This window comes from Rhipicephalus sanguineus, chromosome 6, assembly GCF_013339695.2.
Source record: "Rhipicephalus sanguineus isolate Rsan-2018 chromosome 6, BIME_Rsan_1.4, whole genome shotgun sequence".
In the NCBI taxonomy this organism is placed as follows: domain Eukaryota; kingdom Metazoa; phylum Arthropoda; class Arachnida; order Ixodida; family Ixodidae; genus Rhipicephalus; species Rhipicephalus sanguineus.
The window spans coordinates 24,179,098-24,199,384 of NC_051181.1; the positions used below are offsets into that span (position 1 = coordinate 24,179,098).

Consider the following 20,287-nt stretch of genomic DNA (forward strand, 5'->3'; position numbering starts at 1 on the left):
TGCCTTTGGTTGTACTCCGCGAAAGTGGACACGCACGTATCCCCATTTGCAGTACATACAAACGGAAGACGACCATCAAGAGACCATTTGAGGATGCGTAATAAAACACTCCAATGCACAGGAAGCGAGAGATGAATTAAGGGAGAATGCAACTGAAAAGGCGAAAATCGCCGGAGCCATTCGCCCCTGATGAACCGAGTTTTGTACCACTGATCGTAAGATGCATAGCTAAGTAAATTGATCGTGTATGTAGGTACTTTATCGCTGTGGCATACGTATATACCCGATTTTAACGCATTTAGGCTCTAGAGAACGGATGTCGGAGGGCTTGCCTCGAACTCGGTGTCGTGTGATGCTCGCTTGTACTTGCGAGTTGCAGCGCGCGGGAATAACTAAAACTTATTTTGCATTGTACTCGCAGTTCGCTTTGATCAGCTTCCGTTGTTTCTGAAGCGTGGATTGGCGGAAGAAGCTTTCCAGGTCCTTGATTTTCAGGAAACCGCGCCTCGACACCAACGAAAGAGGAGGGTTATATTGCGGCCTATGCACATTCGCTTGCGGGAGGCTCTCCTTGCACTACCCAGTTAGTGCCAGGGCTACGATGAGGGCGCTGGTGGTGGTGTTTTTCGCAGCGCCGCCTGGGCAGAGTCTGACGTCTATTTTAGACACAAATAAAAAAAAAAACGTGCCCGCTATTCCCGGCGTCTTAGGGCGCGATGTACTTACAACGAACGAAACGTCTCGCCGCCCGCAGGCCTGGTCTTCACCGTGCTCGTGCTCTCAGTGCACCGGCGGCCGCACGTTAGTACAGTGGTCGCCTTCGCACAGTGCTCGCCTTCGCGCTGGATGTTTTACAATAGTTGCCGCATGGAGCGAAACGCACAACCCGCACTGCACTTTGCTCCAGCAGACATAATTTTCTGTTAAACAAAATCTATGTGACGCTTGCTTCACCTGCTGCATCGACGCACTCACACCGGCCGCTGGCCGGCTTGGTGCCGACGACGTAGCAAAGCCTTTTTCTTATCGCTTCAAAGTTGTAGCCGATGACTCTCCAGGAAGCAAGCACGGACGATCGCACCCGCTTGATCACACAGCTGGCAGAATTCTTCGTAGCTCTTCGCGATTCGGCACGGAAGCGAGGTATGCGCGGCGTCCAGCCTCGAAAGCTTGGGCTCGTACGTGCACGGTCTCTCGATGATAAAATAAACACGTGAGATCCAGCCCGCTGTGCGCGGTCGGACGCCAGCACGAGTTGAACTTGCCATCGGCGCATAACCACACCTATCCAGGCAAGCTTCCTACAGTGCCTGCAGGGGCACTGACAACATAAGCCAACGATTTGCAAAAATCTGCAAGACGGCTTTCCAGCAAGGTTCTTTTTTTCTCAAGCAAGCCCTTTCATTCACAGACTGTTTTCTCGCTCGTTATGCTCCTGCGGCTCCCAATTCCGAAGAAAGTGCGTAGGCTGAGGTTAAACCATGAGGCGGGATAATGCCATACCAATCTTCGAAAAAAAAAGAAACATTTGTGGCGTTCGCATACCTTCACTGGAATTGGGAGCGGCACTCATCGCAGGACAAAAGCCGCGCGCAGCAGGGGGACGAGAGGGAGCTAGAAGTCAGGTAGTCATAAACTCTCAAACGGTAGTTAAAGATCACGTGATCGAAATCTCCTGACGTCGTAAAGTTGGATTGTGACATCCTTTTACTACGTTCCTCAGAGGTGGTGCACTGTTAAAAATTTTGCCCCTTGTTTACGTAAAAAGCTGAAGGTAAAAAGTTGCCGATCACTTTTCCGATTCCCAAATAGGGCGATTTCCGCAAACGAAGTCTCCCTAGAAATGTTGTACGTATTGTCTCCTAGACACATTGTACGTAATGTCTTTTTAGGAATGTTGTACGTATTGTCATTGTCTCCTAGAAACATTGTACGTAATGTCCTCTTAGGAATGTCGTACGATATGTCTCGAAGAAACGTACGTTGTACGTGATGTCACCTTAGGATTGTCATACGTAATGTGTCCTGGAAATGTACGTAATGTCTCTGAAAATGTTGCATGTAATGACTTGGAAATTTCGCACTACTGAGGAATATGAAATGTGCCAAATAGCGCACTTTGTTGCTTTACAGTCACCAAAGTGCACAACTTGACACCACACTGTACTTAAAAAGTTGTAATAATGGGTGCCGTGTGGTGAAGAAAGTTTCGGTGCTTTACATGCATTTACCGCAATGGTTATCAACTGATGCAAGTGGCAGCTGCTACTTTGCTGCGAAGAAGTTGTTAGAGAGAGGAAAAACGCATTATGCAGTGATGGAGACGAAAATTTCCACTGGATGTTGAACACAACAGTCACAAAGAGATGCATGTACATATTGCCCCTGTTGAAACAAATGCCAGGCTACAAGTGTGCTACTTCAGTGAAAATTGAAGTGTTCTGGCACCACATACAAATTAATCGTACATAGTTTGGCTGTTTGAAGTCTGGGGTCTGACAACAGCTCGCCTGGTCGGGATGAAACTTTGGTGAAAACGTTGTTGGACGCCAATCACAAAAAGTCTGGCAATCCCAAGAACAGATATTGCTGTTCAACTTGAACAAGTAATTTGGCAGGGCAAATATAATGGCACTTGTAGCCTAATACATGTTACAACAGGGGCAACATGTGCATGCATGTCTTTCTCATGACTGCTGCATATAACATCCTGTGGAAATTTTTTGTCATTATTACTGCTTAACCTGTGTATCCTCTCTCTAACAACTTCTTCGCAGCAAAGTAGAAGCTGCCACTGGCATCAGTCAATAATCACTGTGGTAGCTGCATATAAAGCACCATAATTTTCTTCACCACAGAACACCCATTATTACAACTTTTTAAGTACAGTGTGGGGTCAACTTCTGTGCATTGGTGACTGGAAAGCAACAAAATGCACTATTTGGCACATATATTTCTCAGCAAATGCAGAATTCAGTGTTTCCCACAAAGTGTGGGACAGCACATAGCTGTGGCAGGAAGCATGCATACATACTACTTCTTGCCAAGTAAACAGTGAACATCCAGCTGCTCTGAACGCATAAAGATGGGGTTTATTCTGCCAAACTGTACGAGTATACTGTTCGCATTCCGGCTCATCTGAAAAGAGAAGAAAAAAAATATATGAGGACACTTGAACCAAAAAAGAAGGCAATCTGTGCCGAAACTGAATTTTGCATCTACCTTGCAAAAACAAATGAGCCACACAGCAGCAGGTTAATTTTGATGCATCCACAGCCCACCCAAACTCATAAAAAAAGAAAAGGGCATGTGTACCCTAAACCCCTGCATGATTGAATAAATGTAGTGTTCACAGTAAAAAAATCCAAATAACTTCTGTGCAGACGACATTAAAGACATGAGCGGAGACGTTAAGTTCAGTTGAAATGCTAGATTACCATGTTGAGATAAGACATGTGTAACTGTTCAAGCAAAGGGTGCTCTTGAAAGCAAGAAAACATAGCAAAAGTGAAAATCAGATTTTGCGCACTAGCTGTCGGACACGTGCAATGGCCGTGAACAGATTCGAACTGAGGCCGGCTGTGAAGGAGTGTCGGGTTTTGTCAAAAATGCCAAATTAAAAGAGCTAAAGAGGAGATAAAAACACGTTTTGTGACATTTAGCCTTTCTGCGTAAAACGAGGCACATGCAACATGAAATAAGCAAATCAAAATGTACGCAATGAGCTACTCCAAAGGTACGCTTGTGAAACAAAGTTTCAGTTACCGCTCTCACATCACGCCAAGTAGTTTCAGGTGGACAGTGTTGCGAATTGTCCTTGGCTGTGGTGCTTTCACAAGTTAACTCGAAATGTAAAATGAGTGAGTGTCATAGGCAGCATCAACAGCCCAAGGCATTCGCTCAAAGGCAGGCACATCGATGCTGCCCAACTTTCTCTCACAGCTTAATGTGTTACACAATATTAAACACTTTCCATTTGGAGTTCATAAGTAACGCACGTCCCTGCTCGTCGGGATCCAGAAACTCAACACCTGACAATGGAATCAAGGTCGTAGATGCTCCTGTTTATCATAATGGGGACGTAGCTTTGCTCTCTACTTGCTTATTCCTTGCATTGTTGCAGTATGCAGCAAAGCTAGCTACACAACCTCTCAGGAGCATTTTGCATTTTGTGGCACTGACGTTGACATTCTGTCCTGCTTCCAAGCAACAGTTTGTCTCATTCAGAGTAACTTGATCAAACCAAGCACTCGATCGAAGCGACCGCTAACAATATAAACTACACCTCCAGCTTGTTCTCGCTCTCGGCTTTTTTCTGTTCCTGGCGACCCCGAGCTCGGATGCTTAGTAATGCAGCAAACGTGGCAGAGCACCTAGCACCGAGAATGAGGCAGCCTCTTACACTGCGGAAAGTATGCTGTTGCAGCAATGAGAGAAATTAATGAAGAGTGATTTGGTCAACTTAAGCAATTTTCTTTGCTAATACTGTCTGCCCTCTTGTATATTGTCTGGTTACATAGCCACAGCAAATAGCACCCTGATGTCAATATGACAACCTGCAGTCTGCTGACATACACAGAGTCATTGATGAAAGAGGGTATGCGAGAGTGTGGCCTACGCTCAGTGACAGCTGACTAGAATGCACAGTTTGCTGCATGAGAAAGCACATCTGCTCAAGCTGTCGGCTACTGGGGGTCTAAATAAGCAGGCATGGCCAGGAGGCGAATGCATGCCAGACCACCGCCTACAGCTGGTAAAACAGTCTCTAGCTAACATAGGGCTCTTATGTTCCTTTTCACAAAGCAAAGCATCCCCTCATATTATGAACAATAGACGGGGTGGCACTGGTGCCCCTTGTTTATAGAAAGAGATACGAGGAAGCATGCAAGCGAAAAAGAATTAGGAATAAGGAATGTAAATTTGACAACACAATTCTGCAAATATTGTTAGTATATCTGAAAACTGCTTTCACTTATCATAAAGGTTGTCTTGTTCTGTGTGAAAACAAGTGCTTGAACATTCCTTCAATAAAAATGTTTATGATGGATCTCCTCAGACTGACCATTTCAGGCTTGTTAACCTATATATTCAGCACACCCTTATTGAATATCAGGCCCTACACACGCAACCAAAATATAGCAGGGATTACAAGCTCATCAGCAAGTAACACCAGCAAAAAAGTTAACTTACATCTTCAGTGATTCAGTGCAATCGCTGTATCAGTTTCATTATCTTGCTGTCTGCAGCTGTCCTTGACTTGCGTCCATTTCCACATTTGCTGCCTCGCATCGGGTTGATATTGAACATCTCCCTGGAAGGCACAAAAATATGTCGTCTGGATATTGTTTGTTCCATAATACAATTATGAAGTCATTATCACATTTGTTCCTGCTTTCGAAACATCACAAGGATGTTTTATTTATAAGGAACTTTTTAATCATCTTAAGCTGTGATTAATACAGAGCCAATTGCCATGTGGCTTCAATGTTTTTTGGTTGACCCACCAGAATTCTTGAATAAAGTAAAAGTAAACAATATGAATATTACGTCAAGGAATTCACCACGCAATTTTAAAATACAACAGTTCACTTGTGTGTACCTTTAACCTAGCTCTTATGTCTGTAGCTTTTCCAACATTTACCCTTTGCAGTTGTCGTCACTGCCATCAGCATGCACAGTGTGGTAACATATAAACATGAAAATTCAAAGATAGCACAAAGTTTATTTGACATCAGGATTAGTAAATGCAGTCACGAGAGATATTTTTCTCTTTCTGAGTAATCTTGCAATTTTAATACTATTCAATGAATTGCCCTTGATATCACAGTACTAAACACTGTTCATTTCCAGGCATTGAGTCTATCCATCTCATGCCTTTGTCTTACATGAACATAATATTTCTATGTCCCTTGTCTTGCTCTAAACAATTACATGTTACTTAATGTGCAACATAATCCGTTCATTCATGCCTGTGCAGAGACATATACGATGTTCACATATGTACAGACATCTAACTGCCATGTGGGCATAAGTCAGAATGCACTTTACATTCTGTGGTACCTTTGAAGTACTTCTGAAACCAAATGACTCATTAAAATGTGACTGAAAAACAAAAAGGAAAGCACAGAACAAATGTCCAAGTAAAACAAGAAATGTAGTGTCATGCTAACCCTAGCTATGATACAAAATGAAGGCCTGAATGCTGTCATTACACAGTAACACTCAGGCTTCTAGGAATAATGTTTTTGCAGTATGCTAATGAAGACAATGGTGCTTAATGAATGCAAACCCTGGTTTCCCTGACATCTTAAAAAAGCACACAAAATCATTTGTCAAATCTGAAGCACTACTTATGTGAGGCCCTTCAAAATAAAATTGACACCTCAGAGCAGAGAAAACTGAAGATGATCTCTTTTGCATTCACCCTTGACACTTCTACGTCTTGCATATGCAGAAAAGATCACACAGTGCATAGAGGCCCTTGGCAATAAGATCTGATGATACGGAGTATTTATGTTTCACTGAATCTTATCACTAATGTTAGCTTTTCAATTAATGTAGTTCATAATTACAACTAAAGTGAGGCTTTACTTGGCCACCTACAAAGCAAAGGACTCTCCAGAAAATTAACCTTTAACCCTTTAACACGCTATGTACACAATTGTGTGCACCACTTATTTTTGCCATTGGTAACGACTAGGACTAATATAGAGCAAGATACCTTAGAAGTAAGCAGCGCGAAAAGCAAGACAACGCACACAGGGAGGAATGACAAGAAGCGCTGATCAAGATACGTTGAACAAGATACGTTGAGCTTTGGATCAAATGAACCTGCTGCATAATAAATTTGTGTTCATTTAACTTCATTTTGCAGTGTACTGTTGTATATTATCAGTTTGCTGAAGGCACTACACTGTTCAACGAGTCGTTCGAAGGGCTCCTTCCTGCGAGCCATGCCAAAAGTATAATTTTTCTTCACTGCAAATGAACATACACAAAAACAAATTGGCACTATATTTTTGGCGTAAGATTTCATTCTATTAATGTAAGAACATAGCATGAATGACTTTACAATAAACAGATATTTATTACAATTGAATTATAATTACTATAACACACATAAATTAATGCATTATGACATTATTTTTGTTGAAATAGAATATCGAGTGCCTTGAGATGATGTATCAATTTGACGCATTTACAGACAGTTTTTCATTGGTGGCGTCTGAAAGGTTTAGAGAACATGGAAATATTTCACCCTGTTTCTGTACAACACAACAATACGAATAGAACCAATGCAGTGATAAAGTTGGCTAATGAACAAAAGTTATTTGCAGTCAAAATGTTATGAACAGCACATATTTAAGACTTGGCAACCACTGAAGCTTGCAATTATGCACTACCAAGTACAAAAATCCACAGAAGTTCACATGCCCTTTTGCTTTAAACACTGTGCTTCACAGAAGGAGGGAGCTTGCATTATGTATAGTTCAGTAGAAAAGTTTTTGAAGTGCTTTATAAAGAATAGAACTGCACGCTGAAAAGAAGTTAGTTGGACGGCTTGATGGGAAAAAACATTTTAACTTGTTTCATTTGTTCTGAGCATCTTACTTCACCAAGGAAGGTGTGAAAAATATGATAAAAAAGTAAGCGAAGACGGCATCTCAATAACAGACAGTGACACAAGAAATCAGATTCTATTGAGACATTTTTTGCCCATCTTTGAGTGCCTGTTCCTCATGAAAGTGAGGTCGGCTGCAGCCATTAGCGAGACATAGCTTCAGGTATGCTTTTTCCCATTTCTCTTTACTAATGCAGCTATTGATATCATATATCCTTAGAAAAAATTGAAATGCACTATCAGCAACGTTGCTGTGTTCACGAGCTCATCAGAAGAGAAGCTGCAGTCATTCAAAGATGACAAGAGAGTGACAGGAATGGTTCAAGTGATCACAGGAGCAACTTGTAAGCAGCACAAAGCATGTGACTGGAAGTCTGAGATTTCCATTGTAGAGGCTGTAACGAAGCATAAAAGCCTTGGCTCTTTATTTGAGCTTAAGGTATCAATGGTGAGTGTCCTTCAGACGATATATTTTTTGGGTACATGTCACATCACGCTGATCCAACTGGCCACATTATCTGTGACCCAGAACAGCGGGGTGAAGTGTGCCCAACTGCACGACTGTTTGCAAAGAGCTGTGAAGGTGCAAGCTATGCTGCAGGCAAGTTGCAACATTGTGTGTTTGAACAATATCACAAGCACTTGCTATTACATACTCTTTCCTGTCTTGGTGTTCCTCACATATAGTGTCATAAGTTTCTCAGTTGGATGAGTAAAATAGCGCAACTTAGACAGGGACAGAGTAAGCAACATGACACAAGCGCTAACAACAATTGTTTATTTGAAATAGTAGAGGAAGTCTTATGTAAAGAAACAGGTGAAGTGAGTTCACGTGTCACGCAGGCATGACTGCAAGCCATCTGAAATCGGTACAAAGGAATACAAGTTCCTTTTCGGGCAAACTAATATAAGGCGTTCTAACACATCGTGTGCCTAACCACTGAGTCATTTCGGCTTCAATCATCTCACAGACTAACTTTTTACTTTTGACAATCACATGAACTTTATCGAATTCCTGCTGACATCCACATGTCGCACTGCATAGCTAGAAGACCGTCTTTGTGCTTTTCTTGATTGCCACGGTGCTCTCTGAAATTATCATTAAGGTAGAATATCTCACTTGAAAAGGATCATTACACTGCAGCAGATTTAGTTTTTCTAGCAAGGAGCTAGAAATAGATTTTTGCTATGCTGCTTTCTCAGATATATTAACACGCAGAGGGCATTCACTTTTGTGTTTTTGCGCTGAAGAACAGGTCGCTTACTGGAAGCTGGTTATCCGAGAATCAACAGGTAGCAGTGGTCGAAATTTTACTTCACGAATTATCTGCCCGCACCATCGAGTGCATTGTTGTGTAGCGCTTTACATGCATGATATTGTGCATAATCTCAAGAAGATTGCTGGTCGCGTTGATGTATCTGTTGTGTTTAGTGCCCCTCAAAAACCTTTCAGCCTTTGCAATAGTAGTGTTCCTAGGAAGGAGCTACTAGCGACATGCTCAAAGAAACATAGATGTACGTTTGTTAGACGCATTGATCATGCTGCGTATCGGATCCAACTGCATTACGGAAAGTTCTACATTAGCCAGTCCGCTAGATGCCTCAACGGTCGTTTGAGAGAACACCGTTTCAATGTACAAAAGCACAAAAACGGTCACCTAGCTATGCAACTGTAGCACGTGTGAATGTCAGCCTGAATTTGATGGAGTTGACGTGATTGTGAATAGTAAAGAAAATGCAGTCCGGGAGATAATAGAAGCCAAAATGATTGAGAAGTAAGGCACACGGTGTGTTAGCATGCCTTTTGTTAGCTTGCCCGTAAAGGAACTACCGATCCTTTGTGCCGATTTCAGATCGTTTGCAGTCATGCCTGTGTGACTTGCACACTCACCTGACACATTTCTGTACACAAGTCTTTCTCTGCTATTTCAAATATTCATCTGTTGATAGCGCTTGTGTCATGCTGCTTACTCTAAGTGTGCGCTATTTTACTCGCATTAAGTACCAACAAGCCCAAGCTACTCTTCTCGAACTGCCCATTTGTAGAGAAGGAAACCAATACCTACCACTTAATATGGGCTTGTCCAGACCAGAGGAAGAATGCTCCCATCTTTCACAGCAAGCTGTCCCCTGCTTCAGTTCCTTGAACAGTCAGTCGTCTATGCTGGGTACATGCATTACAGATGCCACAAAACATTCCATAACCTGCACACAATAGAGGCCTTACAGTACACAAGTAGTACATATAAAACATGATGGCTTAACACAGGTATCTGTTGATACACCAAAACTGTCCATGAATGATGAGCTTAGGATGCATTAAGAGCAAATATTAGTGGAATAATGGATTTTTGCAGACAATTTTAATTATGCGTTACATGTCAAGCTTTCCCACACTGGCGTACTAAAATAGTAAAAAGAATACAGTTTGCCGAATAAGCAACTTGCACAGAAAACTCCATCAGCACTCTCATCACAATATTAAGTAGATCAGTGTATGCTCTATGTACACAATGTATAGTAACGAGCCACCCTTATTGTACGACATCATGAATGTGAAGATTTCAAGATAGCTGAAGACTTAGTAGAAGTGTAAGAACACCAGAGGTTACAGCAAAGATTGAGCACTGTGTTGGCTTTTCTGTCTCCTCTGCTGCTCTTGCATGGTTTTAAATCTTGGGTATGTTTTGCCAACAAGCCCAGTTTTGAACTCTTCAAAAAAAAACCTTGTTGCACTAAAGTCAATTCACATGCAGGGCTCGTGCTGTGCCCTACAAGTGTCTGTTCAATTCCATGAGCCCTTAATTCACTATGTTTCTTTTGTCCTTTCATAGCTATAGGGTCTCGTCCCGGTAGACTTGATGGCTTCAGGTAGCATGCAAGGGTTCATTGGCCAGCTGCCAGCTCGTAAAGAGTTCTACAAGACGCCAGCATGGCCAAAAGTAGCACTAGCATGTACTGTTGGGATTACACACTGAGGTGCTCAATGGGATGGATGGGACAATGACCACTGTTGCAGCTCCATTGGAGCATCAGACGCACTATCCAAAGGTTACAGATTCAGACCCTGGCAGGAGCAAGTGTCTCTTTTGTTGACTTTAATTCCTTTCAATTTATGTAAAAATTACCACACTACAGTTAAAAACTAAAATATTCTCCCCTATGCCTTCCTTGGCTTCATTGTCTGTTTGCATTAGTAGGTTGTGTCTAACAAGAAAAAGTAGCCCTTGATCCAGTCCCCTTGTTTCGTCTGTTCAATTTCGTAGTGCTTGGCACGCCACAAAATCAGTATAACCACACTGTCCAGAATTCTGTGATCAGAAAACATGTAAACATATCAGAAATGACATTCTTCAATTTATAACTGCATAGACTAAAGCAGCACTGTCATCCCTTTCCCTAATTGATACATCTTGGTTGTGAATACTGCAAATAAGACCCCACTTCTGGCTTCATGCTTCTTTAGCAAAGTACAAAGGAAAGCGAAAACTACGGTACCACAAAATCAAGTAATGTTCTTGATACACCATCACATCCCAAGCCACTTGTGATAAGAAGTTTTTGCAATGGTGCTACTCCACTATTAAAAGAATTGGTATTAGAGAGAACATGTTTGGTTCATCAAACAAATATATGTGATGACAGGACTAATAATTGACACGTTTCTTCCCAGGCAAACACAGCAACAAGCAGAACATACGCTACCTTAATAAGCTTAGTTGAACTGACACACGTCTGTCAATTATAATTTATATAGACATGCTGCACTACTTCCAATTAAGCTTTCAGTTATATGCACACTTACTGTTACTACCAGCACATAATATGATTCAGTCAAATGCATTGCCTTCTTGTAAGTTTGCTGCAGAACTAAATCAATGTTCTCAAACATATTGCCCGTATATCTCTAGCCAGCGGCCCAGCCTGCATATGGCTGTCCTTGTCCGATATTTCCTTTCATTTATTGAATAAATACGCTCGTGAGCAACTCGGGCGAGACTGATCTAAGCATTTTTTCATAAGGCACCCCATGTGGTTACCATACACTTAAACATAACGGTGAAATAAAAACTCGATACTTCACTATCGGCGTATCGATTTCGGTCCTTCGGCGTATCGATTCCGCCTCGTGCGCTGCTGCTTTGAAACGGACAGGTGGCGCCATCTACGGCAAACGTGGCAAAACACAGATGTGCCGGTGGCGCCGGCTCACGGTTCACCACTGCAAACTAGGTTAATCACCATGGCGGACCGCAGTGATAAACGGTCGAAAAAGGCCACTTCTGTGTATTGTTGTGTTGGAGAGTGCCACAACAGCTATAAAAACACCGCAGGAAAGCTGCCAAAGGTGATATTCTACCGATTCCCCTGGAGGAAGTACGAAAATGACAGAAGAGGACAGTGGATCAGGGCTGTGCAACGAACAAGGTAAGCGGCCGTTCTCTTTGTTCTTCTCTGGTAGATTATTTTTATACGATATATTTCGTAATGTGATCAAATGTATTCCTTTCTTTTAGGCCGGAGAGGCAGCTGTGGCAGCCTGTGCGGGGCTGCCACAAACAAAAAGAGCTCCGCTGCGATGCACCCTTCTTATCTGCCAACGATGTTTCCGTCGTGCGGCGGAAGAAGCAACGGCGTTTAACCGCGAAAATAAACGAATTAAGGCTCGCGATCCTACATTTAGAGAGCACTGAAACACAACCACAAAAACGCCCAAACCTATTGACAATGCACGACCACAGCAAGGGTCCCACCAGCGCAACGCTGCGCTCGCAGCTCGTCTGAACGCAGCCCTGCGCGCTGCTACGCTAACGAAAAAACAATATGAAAAAGCATTGCTGAGCGGTGGAAGCAAGAAGAGGTGTTGCATCGTCGGTGTGGCGTATTGTCGAGAGATGGCGCTAGTTTGTTTTTGCGCAACGAAATTGCAAACTTCATTCAAAATGCATGGGATCCTATGGGGGGTTGGGCACGGCCGCCTGGATCGGGGCGCGCGGCGGTGTTGCTCCGGCCGTCCCATTCGGACGGAGGAGGCGTAATTGCAGAAAGGGGCGTGACCACTCCGTTCGCCGCACAGCGGCGCTCGCCTCCTACCCATCCATTCCTTCGCTATCTATGCGGGGAGGTTTGCGGCGCCTTGAAGATATCGCTGTATAGTAACCGTGGGTTAGCATAGAACCTCCCCACCCTTACAAAAACGCACATAATAGGATGGATGGCGGCTATCGTTATATTCTTTATTTTTGTGTGTGTGCGCGCCAGTCCCTGTCGTGATGATGGTGCCCGAAGCGAAAACACCCGTGAGCAACTTTTCAAGAAAATTGATTTGGTGTTGTGCACCATGTCAGTACAAAATTATACATGCGAGGGAAAGCACTAGATTTATTAAAAACTTTTTTCTGAGTGCTTCCAGAATATGGGAAACAATCCGACGGTTGGTTCCGCTGCTTAAAGGAGGTTGGCAGGTTTTCCTTGGAATGCTGCGGCCTTGAGTGCGCGAGCTTTACCTGCTGGAAGGAATGCCACTTTGGCGTCGAGGCAACGTAATCTTTCTTGATGCTTGACTTACAGTACGGCACGTTTCTGAAAAACACGGTAAATTACAAACGGAATCCCAACGCAGAAAAAACGAAATTACTTGCCTGAAGTCAATGTGGTATGACAGTGTGAAAATGCATGTAAAAACATATATGCCAGTCGCAGAAAGCCATATCAGCAGCCACTCCGCCAACGAACCGGCAGATTAGTTCGAATCTTAAAGGGCAAAGCGCATGCACGCAATAATGGAGGCGGAAATTTGGGGGACCCTTGAGCTTCGCCTTTAAGAGTTATACGCGACAGCGATATCTGCGCGCGCACGCGCGCACACACACACACACACACACACACACACACACACACACACACACACACACACACCGCCGCCGCCGACACCAGAATTACAGCGAAACGGGCTCTTTCATGCTGCCCCGTTAAAACGACAAGCGGTACCAAAACGAGAGAAAATGGCCATTACGCGACCGACCCTTAACTAATTCGCAGGCGACAAGCGTCACTCACCGCTTTCGCGTTCAAATTCGCCTACATGCCGCCTGCGCTTAAATAAGAACGTCGCATTCATATAACCGTCGTATCGTGGGAACTGCAGAATGCAAAGAGACGTGCCCACAACAAAATGTTGCCTATCATCGGCAAGGTGCAAACGACTACAGCATTATCATTACCGCAATTTAGTCTTCCAGCAACGTGATGCTCTTAAGACAGCGCTCGACCGCAGAACATAGTTATGCAGCGTCGAAAACGACGAAATGCATTTCCTTTTAAAAGAGGCATGGCGTGCGCCGATCCAGGCGGCCGTGGGAGAAACGAGCGCCAAAACAAATGAGAAGCTTAAGCACGGCAAATCACGTACTCGGCACAATACAATACATGTGTCATGGCATATGAACGCGTCGCGCCACACGAAGTCGCCTAAGCACGCTGCTCGGCTCTATCTCGATCGTAATATGCTACAGAGAACAACACTCACTGTGTAAACCCCGATTAAGAGTATATAACAGCGTACCTTGATTCCAGCCACCACGTGGACGATGTCCAATGTGCGTTTTTCGAAGCACGTCTGCGGCTGTCTACGGCGCGGCCAGCGCGGCATCATCCGCAAGGGGGTAGGAGAAGAGCGCCGCATCGCGGCGCGCAGCGGAACTACCCCAATTACATTTTTTCAAAGAGGCGCGCGCCGAATGGGACGGCCGCAGCAACACCGCCGCGCGCCGATGATCCAGGCGGCCGTGGGTTGGGAGAGGGTACACCCGCCTTAGCCGAGCGGTGGCGCCACCATACCGATGCACGAGGCGGATAGACTATTTTACTGATGGTTTTTGGTGCCCACGTATTGGGCTGTTAACTTTGCTGTTTTGTATCTTGAACTAAACAAACAGTGCTACAGTACAACGCGTGCGCATGAAAACGGTTGGGTTGGTGCATTCGACGTTAAGTGACCTTGTTAATTCACGTCGCTATATAAAAAAAATAAAAAAACTGATTTAACAGCATTTGTGGCCGCGCCCATGTGTCTTATGCAAAACAGTCTATGCATCAGTGTCGATATGTTTCTCAAAACCTGACATCAAATCTCCTTTAGAAATGACAAATATAGTTAAACACGCTATCAGAAAGTAGATGAAGAGGACGAGAACGAGGCTTGCTCGCGAGCGGCTCGGTGAACTGTTTTTCGCTCCGAGCTGTACATCTGCATTCATTTTCCATTCTGTAAATAAACGCGTTCAATCGTCACAATTGTGGTGCAGGTGCAGGGTATACTTTTGTGGAAAGCCGTACGTCCAGCGACCTCACCTCCGTCGGCCACGCCGGCTTTCCAGGTGGTAGAGATGAAAGGCGAGGCCAGTGAGATGATGACCGAGGCCGACACGTGGTAGGCAGATCAAGCTGCGCACGGGCGGGTCACTCCGATGTTCGGCCGGTAGGCGTGCCGCTCGGAAATTGGGTTCGTGGGCCATTCTGTAAATAAACGCGTTCCATCGTCAACAATATGGTATATGGGAAAGGCCGTCTTTGAAATGGCAACGTTAGTTGACAATTTTTTTCATGACCCTGCCCCTCCCCATCTTTTTCCCTCTCAGTTTTTCACTGTCCTCGCCCTTGCGGGAGACTAAAAAAATTTCGCGACTGCGGCCCCACAGCTGAAGCGAGTTCGAGACCCCTGAAATAAATGCTACGCGCCCCAACCTGTATTAATAGTAGTATGTTTTATATTGTTTACTATTTTCAGTGTATATTACCAATAGTCTTATTTGCAAGTTTGTTCATATAACTGTCTCAAAACCCCCTATGTAATGCCCAAGTGGGCCTTTAGGGTATACGAATAAAAAAATAAAAACCTTGCGCAGTCAGGTTGGAATCCTCACCATAGAAGAATTATGCTATTGGTCATGGATTAATCGAGCGCAGCACAGTAGATGGTGACGCAACCAGCGATACATACGCTTCTGAGCAGCTTGACAAGCGTTTTGTGTCTATCTGCGGCCCCGTCTACTGCATTGTAGTTGATTTGCACGTTAGTTCATTATTACCGTTGCATTTTATTCACAGAAAATGTACGAGGCGACCAGTGCGTTTAAAAGCAGGCGCATTTTTATGGCGGCAGGCGATTGAACAATCGGTTCAAGCGATGACCTCGCGATATTAATTGGGGTTTTACGTGCCAAAACCACGATATGATTATGAGACACGCCGTAGCGGAGGGGCTCCGGAAATTTTGGGGATCTGGTTTTCTTTAACGCGCACTGACATCGCACAGCACCAGGCTTAAATGACACAAATAGAGCAACTACTAGAAGTGTATAACAAAACATCACAGAAAAGCAGATACTACCTGTAGCAGAATCCATACTTGCCTATCAGACAACTTTTCTCGTACATCATCACCGCTGTGTGAACACGCCACCCGGGCTGCCTTACCTGCATAAATGTCGTCCCACGATAAGATCACATAGTTACGCAATTTGGCGAGTTGAACTCACCTAGGCATCCGCTGAGGCGCACGCTTGTGCTTTACAGTCGCCGTCGTCGTCAGACAAGGCACTGGGCGGTGGACTGTCTGAGTAGATGCACTCGATTGAACCACGCAATAACCGTGCGTAATCAAGAAACGTGGAAAGCACGCCGATCACGAAGCGCTGAGCGCGCAGACAAAGCGACGAGCCCGTTGAGGCTACGACGACACACCACAGAACACCAACACAAAATCTTGACACACCTTTGGCCGCCCATTCCATCCCACACGCGATACACTTCCAGTCGACGACTGACAACGATGATTGGCACACATAATATCATTAAACACCGCAAATATACAAGCGCGGAACGAACTTATCACGGCACCACCTTCGATTCCCCACGCCGGTACATTTTTTTTTTTTTTTTCACGCGCTGAACGTGGTCCCGCACGCGTGGTTCTGGTTTGAAGGGATTGGCTCTCGCGCGGCGGGTGATTTGAATTTAGTTGCTTTATATCTCTAATTATCAACTGACAGCAATGATGACCCCGCGTGATATCAACAAACATTAAAGTATACAAGCACAGAGCAATTTTGTTGTGGCAGAATTTTTTTTGTCGGAAATTGTTTTTTTTTTTTGTGTGTGTGGTCCCGCACGCACGTCTTTGGCTTGACGTGATTGGCTCGAGCGAGGCGGGTGATTTGAACTAAGTTACGGAGTGCACACTCCTTGCGTTTTCTGTTCTCACTCTTCCCCGCTTCTTTATCCTACTCTTTCGGTACCTTGTTGAGGCGCTGCGCCGTGCTCCCGACCGGGCTGCAGAAATTAGGCGCCTTTTCGTCTTCAAACCACTACCACCACCACCTTGTTGACCTTGTCCGCCCGCCCTGTGCGACGCTTCAGGACGCGCGGCATCTCGCAGGCTGTGACGATCGTCGCCGCTCTGCCCTCGCTACGTTACTCTGCTTCCTTCATGACGCGAGCGTAGTCTAGCGGCTTTGAAACGCGCCAAGAACACACTCACACATACACACAAAACGTCCTGTGTGACTCGCGCACTGCACTTCTTGCACTTGCAGGCGTGTTATGCTCTGCTGGATTTTTTCGGCGCCGCCGATCTGTTTACGCGCCTTTGAGGCCCGTATTTAGCTGTCTCCTGACTGTTTACATTCCTGCGCCGCTGACTTCTCCCGCGCCCGTCACGTGAGGCTGCTGGCATCCTCTCCCCTGCCGACCAGCTTGACTACTCCGCTCCTTGGGGGCGGCCCGCGCCGCGGGTTTCTGCTGCCGAGGGACGCGCGAGCACAGTGCGACCATCCTCCTCTTTTTTTTTTTCCCTTCACCCTCCAACCTCTCTCTTTCATGCGGCGCAACGGGGCGGGGAAGGGGGAACGAGTCCCGGCGGCTCCATTGGGGCAGCAGCCGCAGCAAATTAGTTGGTGGTGGCACGGCCGCTGGATGAAAAAGCGCACGGTACGGCCTGCCGCGTCGGGCGGCTTTCTATGGGAGAGCGCGTGTTGGCCCTAGTTGCAGTTGCGGCCGCTGCGGCGCGACGGGGCGGGGAAGGAAAACGGGTGCCGGCGGCTCCGTTGGGGCAGCAGCCGCAGCAAATTAGTTGGTGGTGGTCACAACAGCGATCTCACTCAGCTGTTCTAAGCGGTTTTTTTCTATCTCATCTATCGCAGTCATGACATATCATGCATTCAGTTGAGTCAGTTCGCGTAATCTGGTTAAATAGCCACTTAAAATTCCGTGTACGTACCGAGCTCCTGGCATTTTCTTTTCAGGACTAACAAATTTTTGCTTTGTGTCTGAAAGAATATTCCACAATGCGCGTAGCAACATTATATGGCGCTGAATGTGTGAAAAAGTGGTTGTTATATTTATGTGCGTGTAATGAATGCATCGTTTGTTATTTTAACATATTGATTTCCGTGACATTTCTCCAGCACATTTGAGTTTTCTTAGCTGAAAATGCTTGACAGGTATATTTTAAACATCTTACAATACACGTTCATGATCTTTATACACAGGAAGTGCATGTAAAAACATATGTTGAATCTTTTTCATGATGTCTGATACATGATACTGTGCCGAGAAGTAATTCAGCTTCGGATGCTTGATACTAGCGAATTCTACAAATATAGTGACGCATTCCTCGTAACTTTGTTGAAAAGGCTGTGGAAATATATCTTCATTAGAAGTGGCTTGCAAATTTCTTGACAGTTCTTAGCAGGGCAATGCCATCAAATTGATTTATATATAAGGCCGATCACTGGAGGCCGATGACGGAGACTGCCAGAAGACAATCACTTTGGTGTGCAACGAAGATTCACCAGTGCCTGTACAGCGGTTAACATCAAAGGACCAAAACGAAAGGTTTTATGGCCTGCACAGACTGGAAGTAGACAGGGAAGCCAAAATTTGGGCTCACAAGCTGGAGGCATAACAAAACAATAATTAAAAATAAGAGGAAAACAGAGACGAGTTTAAGGAAGCGTTTACCCCCCCCTCCCCCACTTTTTTTTTTGTTTACCAGCTGTCAAAAGCGACCCACCTTGTCCCTGTGAGTCGTTCGCAATGTGTGTGTTGGCTGCCACGTATATTTGTTTGAAATGAAATCTTGTCGTCGCCTAACAGCCGCTTTTCTGCACTTTTTTGTCTCCGCATGTTTTGCTGAGGTAAGTTTGAGTCCGTGCCCCGTACCGCTAATGACCACAGACAAGACAACTCTGAATAAAAGGAATACACGTGCTTTTCATGGCAACCAACATCAGTACCACATGGCAACGCACGCCACCGCAACGCGACAGCGTTCGGAAACAACCGGCACCGATGGCAAAGGTGCCGCGGGCTGAAAGGTAGGAACTAGAAAAAACCGTGAGATAAGAGAAGACGGGAAGGTGGTGTTTGCAACAAGCCGCCGTTTGCAGCTAGCAGGGATGAGCCCTGAATTCATAATAAGTAAACTAACTTCTCACATTTTGTCCAGATTTTATGTTCACTGTTGAATTCGTTACACGATCATGAAAACGGCGTAACGGGAAGAGACAGAAATACTGAAAACCGCAGGAATTCAAGCAGTTGTGTTCGTGTGTTTTTCAGCCTTTTCATGACTCTTTCCGTCTGACCGTTTTCATATTAATTAATCCGTAATATCTCGCCCAATCGCCAGTATTAAGATGTAGTCACTGAAATTTCAAAGTGATTCGAATCTCCTTCTATGAGATGGTCGCACAATAATTATGATAAGCATTATTTCATGGCAGTTGCATGCGATGCCGTGTCGTATGTGTACTATAAACATGTATGGAAGATGGAAGAAGTTTATCTTATTTTGTGTCAAATAAACAGTGGCCGCTGCAGTTTCTGAGATCACTTTTTCGAAATGAAATGTTTAAAACTGAAGCAGCATACTCAGGGCAAAATAAAGAATTTCGATGCACTAGGAAAGGTGCAGCGCCTCCAGGTTGGTTAGTTGTGGTCTTCTAGAACACCAGAAAAATATGCCCACGCGATTACTTCCGCAAAAAGCGATCGGTGCGCGAAGTTGCATCTTGGGCAAGGCAAGAACAAAAATTCCCAAGCGCTGCAAGTATTACAAGAAATATCAGTAATTAACTGATGTGTACACGCTAGATGGATTTTAGGAGAAGATTTCGGGCGTCACATGAAGACGCACGCGCTCAAGCCTAGCTGCCGCAAGCGCGCCGTGCATGTGATCCCGCGGGCGTCCGCGAAACCCGTCCCCCCCTGGTGGCGCCGCGGCGGTGGTCCGGGAAACTAGGCCCGTCACGCCGGTTTCGGAGCACGCGGCAGGCCGTACCCGTGCGCTTTTTATCCAGCGGCCGTGGTGGTGGTCACAACAGCGATCTCACTCAGCTGTTCTAAGCGATTTTTTTCTATCTCATCTATCGTAGTCATGACATATGCATTCAGTTGAGTTCGTTCGCGTAACCTGGTTAAATAGCCACTTAAATTTCCGTGTGCGTGTGCCGAGCTCCTGGCATTTCTTTTTCCAGGACTAACTTTTTGCTGTGTGTCTGAAACAATATTCCACAATGCGCGTAGCAACATTATAAGGCGCTGAATGTGTCAAAAAGTGGTTGTAATATTTATGTGCGTGTAATAAATGCATCGTTTGCTATT

General features: G+C 44.9%; 1 long non-coding RNA gene across 2 annotated transcripts; it reads right to left on the reverse strand.

The window, feature by feature from the left end:
- Window positions 1–2,901: 2,901 nt before the first annotated feature.
- Window positions 2,902–15,135, reverse strand: LOC119395652 (uncharacterized). 2 transcript variants are annotated; one of them, XR_007416404.1, is made up of 4 exons: window positions 14,975–15,135; window positions 9,688–9,780; window positions 5,191–5,311; window positions 2,902–3,138 (listed from the first exon to the last, which is right to left on the reverse strand). It is a non-coding gene; the product is annotated as an uncharacterized LOC119395652 (long non-coding RNA). The 2 variants fall into 2 exon arrangements; XR_005184282.2 differs by having other exon boundaries at window positions 9,688–9,785.
- Between the last annotated feature and the right edge of the window lie 5,152 nt (window positions 15,136–20,287).